This window comes from Argiope bruennichi, chromosome 2 (assembly GCF_947563725.1).
Source record: "Argiope bruennichi chromosome 2, qqArgBrue1.1, whole genome shotgun sequence".
In the NCBI taxonomy this organism is placed as follows: domain Eukaryota; kingdom Metazoa; phylum Arthropoda; class Arachnida; order Araneae; family Araneidae; genus Argiope; species Argiope bruennichi.
The window spans coordinates 37,510,971-37,522,898 of NC_079152.1; the positions used below are offsets into that span (position 1 = coordinate 37,510,971).

The 11,928-nt window shown below is 30.3% G+C and overlaps 1 long non-coding RNA gene across 1 annotated transcript; it reads left to right on the plus strand.

Moving 5' to 3' along the window:
• Window positions 1-1,491: 1,491 nt before the first annotated feature.
• On the plus strand, window positions 1,492-11,683 carry LOC129989481 (uncharacterized). The gene is made up of 3 exons (XR_008785776.1): window positions 1,492-1,575; window positions 3,496-3,711; window positions 7,443-11,683. It is a non-coding gene; the product is annotated as an uncharacterized LOC129989481 (long non-coding RNA).
• Window positions 11,684-11,928: the final 245 nt, after the last annotated feature.

The following is an 11,928-nucleotide window of genomic DNA, read 5'->3' on the forward strand; positions in this document are numbered from 1 at the left end:
AAACTTAAAATTTAACTGATGAAAAATAATATCATTAAATGCATGTTCTTTGATGTATGCATATAAATAACAATACAAGTAATATAATTATTTTCAAGGTAATTAAGACAAATTTTTAATTTTTTAAATGTGAGAGCATGAAATCAAATGCTTGGGTGTATAAAGTTACATTAACGTCTCGTTTTGTTGAGATATAAGGATTATTTTGAGAGTAGCATTGTATTTTGAACAGCAGTCAGATGATGAGAGCATTGTCTAGCATAAGGAAAGGCTGTTGTTGTTTCTCAAGGCACTTGCCATGGACAAGCCTGCTAATTTCGAATTCAGCAATTTTAAGCCGGGAGAGAGGGTCTCTTGTTTTTAGTAGCGCCAGCTAGGGTCAGGAGGATGATTTTGCTCCTCACGCATCACATTCGCTTGCACAGCACCCTTTTACATGGGGGACACATTCACATATAGAACAGATGAAGGACAACCATGATCGAACCTGGACTCGAGCCTAGGACCCCCAGACCACGAGGAAGAGGAGCTACCTCCACGCCAAGACGCCGGCATAGCACATTTTGTTGTGTACAAGCATATGTGGCGTTCAATAGACCCGCAGAGAATTCGGAGCCACCGTTCCAGGGGTTGTGATTTTACCACTAAGCCACTGCGGCTCTATTTCTTATATATTGATTTTCTGTTGCATCCATAAAATAGTTTCAGATACCATAATACCATATTAGTGGAGTATTTGCTTCCATACTAGAAGATAGAGAGTTCAATTTAATTAAGTATTTGATAATGAATGTTATATGATATCAGCTCAGTTGTCTGTTTCATTGTAATTTGTATAATTTTAATAACTGACCAAGAATACTTATGATCTTAGTTCCTTGGAAAATTTGAATAAAAGGCGTTATTTAATCAAACCAAACCAAAATTTGAGAAATAATTTAAATTACCCAGCGCTCGAAAGGGAAAAAGAAGGTTCTGAATATATTCAATTACGCTTAATGTTGACGTTGATTTTAAAATGTATTCATAAATACAAGAAAATTATCATCATGATAACAAAATACTATTCTGTTTTGGAGTTCTATGTCAGGGCTTCTTAAATTTTTTTCCCTTCTGGACTGTATTTCAGCTCCAATAACTTTCTGCAATTGGGTATATATTGGCAAATGATGAAACAGCAAAATAACAAAGGGTCTATGATAAATTAAATAGAAACACTGTTCATTGTGCTAATTTGAAAAACTTTTAATGAAATATTTTTGAAATTATTTTACCTTATTTAGTAAATAAAAAATTATCTACCGCAATTGTTATCAAAGTTTTATTCATCTTAAAATTATATAACAGATCCCAATTGAAATCTAGACCCACTGCATAAGAAGTTGTGTTCTAGCCCATTTATTTGTGCCGTTCGGGAGAAGTTCAGCAGAGGAAATAAATTCGATCGGGCCAGATTCATTCGCTGTAGAAGAAAACATTCCAGACTAGGGTCGGCGTTCCTTTCCTGCTGTCAAGAGACAACATGAAGTTAGTTAGTGCTTTGGAAGAATGTGCAAGTTGTAGAATTTTAATAAGGTAATTTTTTTAAAAATATTTCTGTAACTGGTACTCTATGAAATGTCTATTTTTAATTGTTTCGTTTGTTGCGATATTAATGTCTAAATTAAAAATTCTAGTGAAATTTGAAATGGATAAGTGCAGGCCAAGATATTTTTGAAAATTGTTTTAAATACTGATTTCTTGTTTCACAAATGTTTTTCATAAAATTCTCTGAAACATATTGTCGTTTAATAGTGAAATTGGTGAATTAAGCTCCAACCAATGGTTTATAGGAATCAATTTATTGATAACTTGATTATTATCTGAAGAACCAACAAAGAAAGTAATCGTCAATTGAAATGACGTATGTCAACAAATAATTCACATAATCATTTACCCACTTTTCTCTATTGGGAGAGACAACCTATATGTTAGAAATATTTTTACTATACTAAGGTCAGTAGTTGTATTATTATATAGATCAAAGTTTACATTGACTACCTAATCATACATTTGTGCTTTCTACTTAAAAGAATTATCAATATACAAAAGACCAAAAAGTTGGAAAAAAAAAAGAATTCAAATGTATCGTAAATTTTCTGCCACTCTTGTATTATATATTACATAAGTTTCGAAAAGTCTTAAGGAAAAAAAGCCGAATTTGGTCCCATTTATATGAAACTCATCATACCAGACTGTCCTTGCTAGATTACTTTGTAGTTGCAATTATGCCAAGTGGGTATTGTCTCGGTTAATTTTCAATTGTCTGTTGAAACTAAAAATAAGTATATATTATACGTTGTATTTAAAATGGAGAATTAACGTCTTCGTTGCTACATCTTGCTTCTGATATTAGAATATCTAATTACATGGCCCTCTTATCGATAGTTATTTTCCAAGAGAAGTGGGTCATCTAATTAAATAATTTCTTACAAAAATAGTAGTGTGAATCATAGGCAAGTTACACAACAGTCAACGTGTTAAGAGATTCGATAATTTCAAGAGAAGGATACGTGATAGCGTTTAAATTAAAGAAAAAATTAAAAGCTGGGGAACGGGAACCAAATGGCTTCGCTTGTGCATTGAAAATAAAATTGCAAACTAGAATAATACTAATAAAGCACGAAAAGAAACATCCTGAGAATGCGCCAATTTAGTCCTATAATGTAGTTACAACAAGAAACGTACAGCAAAATTTAGTTTAATGTATGTAGACATAGTTTTCTATTAAGAAATATGAATTGCATGCAAGTATACAAGAATCGCTTTTGGTTTCTCAAGAATATAAATGTAACGTTGAAATTGGTTCACCTGACAAATTGTGTTTTAGACGCCTCTAATTGCTCAATAACTTTACTTTGTACTTTAAATATATTTAATCAACTTGTTTTGAATTTTCCTAAATTAAAAGTATTCTTTGTCTTTTTTGTTTATTAGAAGAGCAGGAATCTAAAAGCAAAGATTTTTTCAAACTCGTTACGAGGTAACAGCATTTATCAAATTACTTCTTAAAAGATAAATGTTGCGTCTGATAAGATAAGCTCGTCAGTGTCAAAACTTGTAAATGATATAACTTATCATTAACTTAAAATGGCTTTATGCATCTTTTAACTAAATGTGTTACATTATGAATTATTAGCGCAGATTCAATATTTTAATACTCTGATATTTTTGTACTGAAAAGTATTCAGTATTTGAGCGCCATAATCTACCGAAATAAAACCAGAATTGAGGAAACAATTGAATTACCGAGTCTTCGTTTGAATTACTGAGTTTGTTTGAAATATGGCCCATTGTAGGAAAGTAGCATTTAAACCGAATTTAAAATTTCATTAGCAGCAGTGAAATATGCACTTTCAGTTTTTCGAAAATGAGTAAAGTTAACTTTAAGAAGTGAATGTGTTTTCCCAGACTTTTGATATCTGAATTTTAAAACTTCATTCTTGATCTTTACAGATGATATATCCTATTTCCTTGCCTACCTTTCCTGCTGTCAGAATGTTCACCTGGAAAGATGCTCAATAAAAAGAGAAATATTGGCTCAAGTAAATAAATATTGGCTCAAGGATTGGCTTATGCTGGATACTGCCGGAAAATGGAATCTGCTGGTGCAGTTGAATAAGACATAGCTGAACAGAAAGACAAGAAATGTCTTGATTGAAGAATGCAAATGTGAGTAAATTCCTCCTTTTAGATTAACTTTATTCAGTTTATACTTTTCTGTATTAACAGCAATTTCTCTCATCAGTTAAAATGTTTTAAATGATCAAGCCCGGTGGAGTCAATTTATATGGTCAGAGCATACAATATATGTCGACCTTCATTTTCTCTAGGACAGAGATGCATAGTTCTCGAGTAAAATGCGTAATAGATGAGAGTTAAAATTGCTGATATTTTTTTGATGTGCTTGTCAATTCTCTAGAGTATGAATGGATTTCATTATATAACTTTTTGCATGAAGTGCGTATAAAAATTTCACGTTTTAATCAAATTGTGAGAATTGTTACTGTATAACAACAAATAGAAGTAGATACAAATTGTCAACAATGTTGACACACTGCAAAACTTTGGGATATGAATTTCGTTCTGTTGTATGAATAATATTGTCATTTGATATTTTAATAAATTAGTGATAAAGATATAGAATTCTAGTTTTTTAGGAATTCATGAATTTGAGTGCTTAATTATGTATACCGGATTAGTACTTGAAAATTAGCATAAGATGGTGATATTGGAAAAAATGGATATGGATGGCTATTTATACACGAGATTAATCATTGTAAAATCTAGAATCGCATCATTTCGCGTAAAAGTTTTGAAGGAATACCTAGAAAAAATTTACCATGAAAATTTATAGCAGAGCAAATTTTGTTATTGGATGAAAAAATAATTCATTTTTTGCGCCACATTTTTTCAAATAAATGATTTTTTTAAAATTCATCTTTTGCTGCTCATAACATTGCATTTGTTTTGGCTGTGCTGAAATTTGAATTTGATAGATTTCATGTGCGTTTGGTATAATAAAGATTAGAATTTTGAGGAAATATCTGATTTTCTGGGAAAAATTTGTACGTCCCAATTTTAATCCTTTTTTACATAGCATTTTTAGACTATAATATTCCTATATCGCGTGATACAAAAATGCCCTCTTCTATTCATTGAACTTAGGCCTAATAAATTCAACAAGTAATTACCATTCGGATAATTGATGCTTAGTAAGAATGTTTTCAAAATTTCTAATTTTAAAATAAAATTTAAAAAAAATTAATCGCAACATTAACGATTTTCCACAAGTTTAGAGCATATTATTGGCCCCCAAAACCAATTTTTTTGACCAATTTAATTGTGTGAAGGTTTTTCAGTGATTTCAAAGAACGTTGTAGTTTTTTTTTTCAAAACTCGATTATCCTTAATCCGCTTGTACTGTACTCCTATATCAGTTCCCGTAGAATAACGTTTAAGAATCAAAACTTAGTAAATTTATTTCGAATATTTAACTTTCGATTTCGTTGTCTTTTGTTTCAAATTAAATAAAAGAATAAAAGTATCGGATATTGATAGTTTTATAAATTTTGCAATTTTAATTTACACTGAACAGCATATGAAAACGCTGGCATTTAAAATTTTGCCTTTAAACAAAACATTATCCTGCTGTATTTCAAAACAGTTTTGAACTTTTATCTAAATATTTGCTATTCTAAATAACGCTGAGTAACATTATTAATTCTTAAATTCCAAAATTTATCTATTTTCAGCAGGACTTGGATTTTAAAAGTAATGATATTCTGGGGAATGAAATTAATCTTAAGATGAAAACTGTCACGCAGTATAATATCTTCAGCATTTAGAATTGCATTATTTGCCAATATTTCAACCGCGTTTAGCTTTCCATATATTTTGGTTATCTCCTGATCAAATTGACATAACTGATCTAATATTAAATGCAGTTTAAGGATTATTTTATGTTGCAATTCCCGTTTTTATTCCATTTTAAATTCAAAACTCTAAGATTCATCTGCCATTAATTTAACTGGAATAATTTTGAATGCAAGGCATGTCGAGAAATGGTCTTTGAATTGAATTTGTTAATACAATAATCATATTTCATATCCTAAAAAAATCTAAAATCTATAATATTAAAGTTGAAATTTATATCGAGATTAGATTTTCTGAAGTATTTAATGAAAGACATTTTCGCTTTATCGATCAAATTTTAAAAAAGTTTTAATTTATTGAATCGCTTTGAACTTCCAATACATTTCGCGTTAAATTATGTGCACTAAATCTTGATGCGATTATAAAATGTGAATGCAGCAATGCATTACTGTGAATATTGATAAAACTTGAACCACTTATATTTGACCTGCATGAGTAGAGTGCATTACTTCACATAAGTATTGTAATGACATTCGATATTTATGATCGCTAAGAATGTTTGATGTGTTGGTACCTCTTTGCACCAATGGTGTCAAAAAAAAAATAGCTGTCATGCTATAAAGTTGTTGATAAATTTCTTATACTCAACTTTAGATATCTTTACAAGATCTTTTTACGAATATATAGAGCGAAAATGCCGATATTTTGAATGCCATTCTATATTTTTTGAAAAGTGCAAATTAAATGTTAAGATATGCTAAATGAGAACCAGACTAGTAATTATTCTATTTATAAGCAAATTGACTAAAACATACTATGTCTGTATATTAGATTAGTATGTGCAAGAAAATTAGATCTCGTTATCTTACTGGTATACCAAATTTTGGGTGGTATTTAGTCTCAACAAATCTTTATTACATATATTCCTTTTAAGTGGGTAGTCATCATACTCGTGTTTTAACCCTTTGCATTTATAAGGAGCTTTCTAAATTTCTCTTGAATTTCACTCTAGCTTACTACTATATTCATAATAGCTTGACAGAACTTTCATTTCACTCATTTCATTTACCAGCATACTAATAAATTAATGGGGCGGAAAAGATTAATACCTTTCGGAAAGCATGTTTATAATAACTGGTCAATTTCCTGAAATACATTTTAGTTTTTAAGGGGGCAGAATTTAATCTCGATTATTAGAACATATAACCAATTTGGCAGACAAGAATTTGATTCGGAGGCTCCAGACTAAAACATTTTTAGCTAAAAATCTGTGATAAAAATGTTATTTGCGGTGCATTTACAAGAATATTTCTAAATTAATAAATTTTCTCAAAAAAATAGGGTAAATGATTTGTATTTCAAATTTTAAGCTAATTTTTTTGTATATATTAGGCGATATATTAAGATTAAATGTGAAATTTTAAAAATCAGCTTTACTGAATTCATTTAAAGCAAATGAGAAAATAATTTCAAGAACAATTTAAAAGTTGGCATATTCAGCTAGTAAATAAAACATGAAAAATTACTGTTTTCATGCCTCATTTGGTTTTTATCGTGTTGAAATGTATCCGTTTAGTGTATGCGACTAAATGGCATCGGTGGCGCAGGGAATTTTCTAAGCATCAACGTGGGGTTATGCGATGTTTCGACTCAGAAGTTAACACTTCCTGTTTAATAAGATTCGTTTTCTTCATTGCCACCAATCAATATACTTTGTTTATTCCATGGGAAACCAATATTTAAGATTCCCAGATTTGAATAATTTGCAAGCAATCTTATGATGGCAGGTCATCGCATGTTTTATTTGTAGTCTATGTAGCCTTAATTTCCAAATAATATTGTTACATGGTATTACAAATTTTAATTCTGTATGTAAATATTCAGTGTGACATCTTTTTTATTTGCTTTCACAATTTAATCCTTTGGAATCTAATGTACTGCACTGTAAAACATGTTTAGAAAGTTGATTGATGGATTTAAGATGTTTCGTCAATTTTCTTTTATGCTAAGTAAATGTTTGTTTTTAGGATTCTTACTGGCTCCTTGCTGGGACATATACAGACCTTCTACAGTACAAAAAGTTGATATATTAATGAAGAATCCAACAAAATAAAGACCTTTATTTCTAAACAAGCCAATTTCAAGCTGGAGTTTGTATTTACTGGACTGCTTGTGGCTTTTGAGATTGAAAAGTTTCAGAGGAATAGACAAGACATCTATCAAGTGGGAATGACTTAATCTTGGTGATACTTTTTAACTATTTTTAACACTTAAAAGCATCTTTAAAATTGTTGTACCTATTTCAGAAACCCTTAGTGGTGTTATTTGAAATAAGATTAAATATCTATATAGAAATATTTTGCATAAATCTACAAAAAATGAATATGCATGATTAGTATTTGAAAATGTTGTCCGGCAATAAAGCCAAATTTTATAATGGCAATCTTAGCAAGTACTCGCTGATATAGAATATATACATTTTTCAATATCTAGAAGAGATTAACTAAAATTTCAGATGAACAAGAAAAGTCAATGAATACTGTACATTCAACTTGTGGAAAATGCTGAATACACAAGTTTTTTGTGCAAATTCTAATTTTGGTTTGTTAATGGGAAAATTGTTCATTTGACGATCTTTCTTAATGTTTCGCACTGATGGTGGAGTGGGGAGAAAGGTTGACATTGGAGGTATTAATTTTAAATGTTGACCTGTATGCAAACAAAGGGGAAATGTCCAGATAATTATAGAATCGCGATAAGGACATCAAATGTAGTTTCTGACCATAAAGTAAATTTAGGTTTACTTATGAAAACATTTGTTTAACTGTGTGAAGACGCATGCTTACAGCAGAAAGATTTTGACCCTGCCATAATTTTCGCTTTACAGAAATTTCTATTTTATAAATTAAACTGGCGTCATATTTTGCGGAAACCAGGATGAAAACGAATCTTCTGTTATTGATACAAAACTATTCGAGCACATCATAATTGCTGCCATATGTTGCCATATGACATTTGTGTCAAGTTAGGGAAACTTTTGTTGAAACTGGATCTTCCTGCTTTAAATAAGGTACAACATTTGATTCGAGTTACGAGTCGAATATTTAAACATAGATGTTCACCTCTAAACATTCACATCGAAATATGTTGCAACTATTAGCTTTGGTATAATTTGGCATTCTTTGATCTTTGCTCTGTTAGAAGATATATTGAAGGAATTTTCTTAAATTGTGAGTAGCATACCTTCTACAAATAATAACGATATATTCAAGTTAGTTAATGAAGAGAATCTTAAGATCATTGTATTGTGAATACATCAGTTTTTGGGATATAATTTATACGAATACACACAATTTACTTTTCAAGTACTTCTGAAGCTGAAAATTTAAAGAAATTGCATTGAATCTTGGCTTTCCAAATAGTCTCAATTTCGAGATGAAACATGCCAAAATGAGATTTTTACACATCAATATTTAAATTTTGAAAATCTGATTAAAATTCACATTGATCTTGGAAATAGGTATTTTGTCTTTAATTTGCAAAAGAATTTTAATAGAGAATGATTAAAAACGAAATTTATCTAGTAAAGTAAAAATGTAAATAATCCAGATTTTTGTTTTGAATTCTGGTCTTATCCACTCGTACATACTAACATTCCATTTGACTAAATATTGTATAAATTTAAGAAATCCTGAAAGTTTTTGCGATTTTCAATCGTAAGGAAGTATTATAATCATGGTCCAGAAATTGAAACCTAGATTACGACCTACATATCGAGTTGATTGTTAGTAGAGAATGCCATCTCTAAATCACCCATGTGATCTTTTACCATGCATATCAGATATGGAAGTATAGTGTGAAAATTAAGGCTAAATGGCTACAGTGTATTCAATTGAGCGAAAAGCCTAAATAATAAAGAATGCTTTAGCTGCCTGGCACTACGGAGTGCCCGTGAAAATGTCTGTGCGAGTTCTTATAATAGAAAAGGTGGTGTTGCCACAAGCTTAACAAACGCATTGAAACAGATAACCACCGTGCGACACCACATAAATATTTCATTTGGACAAACATGCATCAGTAAATACTTGTTTAACGAAATAGTTTTCCCATTTATATTTTAAAACAAGGTTGTCAAGGGATCCGCATATTTCCAATATTTCCATTTGATTCAAGGCTAGATACTAAAAGTCAATGACTTGATTTTGCATCAGAAACATCAATTTTATCTTTTGAGTGGAAGGTGTCCGATATTCCATGTTTTTGGTAATCCATATTTCAAACGAATATTTTCTTTAATCATCAATAATATTTTTTCGGCAGGCCTCCAAATAACTGATTAAATTTGACAATCCAGATATTCTTGAAAAGACGCTTTAACTTCACAAAACCTGCAATATCTATTCATTCTGTGCTTTGTGGACATTTTTTTAAAATGTTGCATTTTTGGCATATATTACATCCATAATTAGAACCATATAGATACAACACTAGAAATCTTAACTTGCGGCATGATATCCGAATTCGCTCTTTAGTAGATAGTTTATTTTAATTGTAACAGTTTAAAAGAACTTCAATTTTTCCCTCACTTCAATACTGAAATATAAAGATGAGCTACTTTAAGATGTATAGGGAAATACTGGGGAGGTGTGCGCACACATTTAGGCTAAATAGTTTAGGTGGGAAAAGGCATGAGATTTATGATAAATCGAGATAAAAGTTAAAGATTAGAATAATTATAACTTGCATTTGGGAAGTTTTAGCTAATTTAATGTTGATTAAGGTTAAACTAGTAATACCCCCCCCCTTCCTTCAAAAGTATAAGGGATGGTGCCAGCCGGCTGGTGAGGGTGGGAATGCATAGATATAGCTAAACTTAATGCCCTACTCACCCCTATTAGGAGAAAGCTTAATTTATATTTTCAGTATTGGTAGTATGGGAAAATTGCGAGTTCTCAATGAAGTAGTATCAAACCGTAAAGTAAGCATACATTATTTTCGGTTCTGAAAGCCCACTCAAAGTATACACACTTTGCTTTTTATGTATTATGCATAATACATTAGATACTTAGTTTCCTTTGCATTCAAAGCAATGAGACTTTTCAGTGCTTACAAAGAATAACTAAACGTTCAAAATTCCTCAGTTTTCTAAGTTGTTGGAAGTTAAATTGTGCAAAACTAGATTCCTCTAATCATGAAATTTCCGAAATATCCATTGATATTTACAATCAGCTGCATGTTAGATACTTGAATTAAACTTTGATAAAACACGTCAAGCAATGAAAATAGTATTTTTTCAGTTTCTTAAATGTCACCGGTAATAGATAATCTATATTAGATATTATATGTGGAATTCGTAAGGGATCTGTTGATTATTTCTTTGCAGTTTTAATTTTATCATTTGACCAAGAGCAAATATTTTTAAATCTTATTGCGTCTAAGTAACTTTTTCTTAGATACATATTTGACGAATATTCGAATTTGTGATATTTTAGATGCTTGGAGATTCGCTAATTTTTTGATGCTTCTAATTTGCGTGTGGTTTTCCTAGAGATGGGTCTTTGTAAAATAGTTCACTTTGCTACATTTAATTTCTACACATGGCAAGATACATTTTGTTTGCTTTAAATGCATTTCTGGAGGCATCGGAGGAAAAACTTTTACTTCTCGGACTTCTTGGATAGAAGTCCCCAAATCCAGTTTTGTAGACTATAGTTTGGAGCATGAAGGTTTGATTAGTATAGACAATATTCTAAAATTCCTGGAATATTTGGTAATAGGTGCCACTATAATTATGTTTGTAAATTATTGAATATTCTTAACATGCTAGTTAATATAAAATCTCAGCTATTAGAAACGTTTCTCAACACTATCTTAATTATACTTTGAAAAGCAAAATCATGTTGCAGCTTTCAAAAGATATCGATTAAAAATGGTTCAATTTCTGCACGCGTTTGGACTGAGCCACAATCATAACTGATGGTTGAAAAGTAACTCTTGCTGGATTTGGAAGCCAATATCGCACAATCTTTTAAGCAAAAGTAGCTGTCGCTCTTCAATATTAAAAATTCTTTTCAACTGTGCTGTTGGCGGGTATTTTGTTGGCATAATGATTAATATATTTTGGCCACAGGGGATTTTCTTTACAGGAATAAGCAACAATTACTTCATGAAAATTTGGATTTTCTATTGAAATTTTTAAATGTTTGCATGCAACCTCATTCATACATCTTGGGAATAGGATTAAAAATACGAGTACTTGCTTTGAGCCATTATCAATTTATGAAATTCTTTATATTTTTCAAACTGTAATTGTGATTAAGAAGTAAATCCTTAATAGTAATTCAAATGTTTGATGAAATATTTTGTATAACATACAAGCTTCAGATAAATGAAAATTTCAATACTATATATTGCTGTTTCGTATTTATTCTTTTAGTTTAATAGTTTGTATATATCATTAATATTGAGTAAATAATTGAAATGTTTGATTTTATATTGTACTTTGTATTTGAA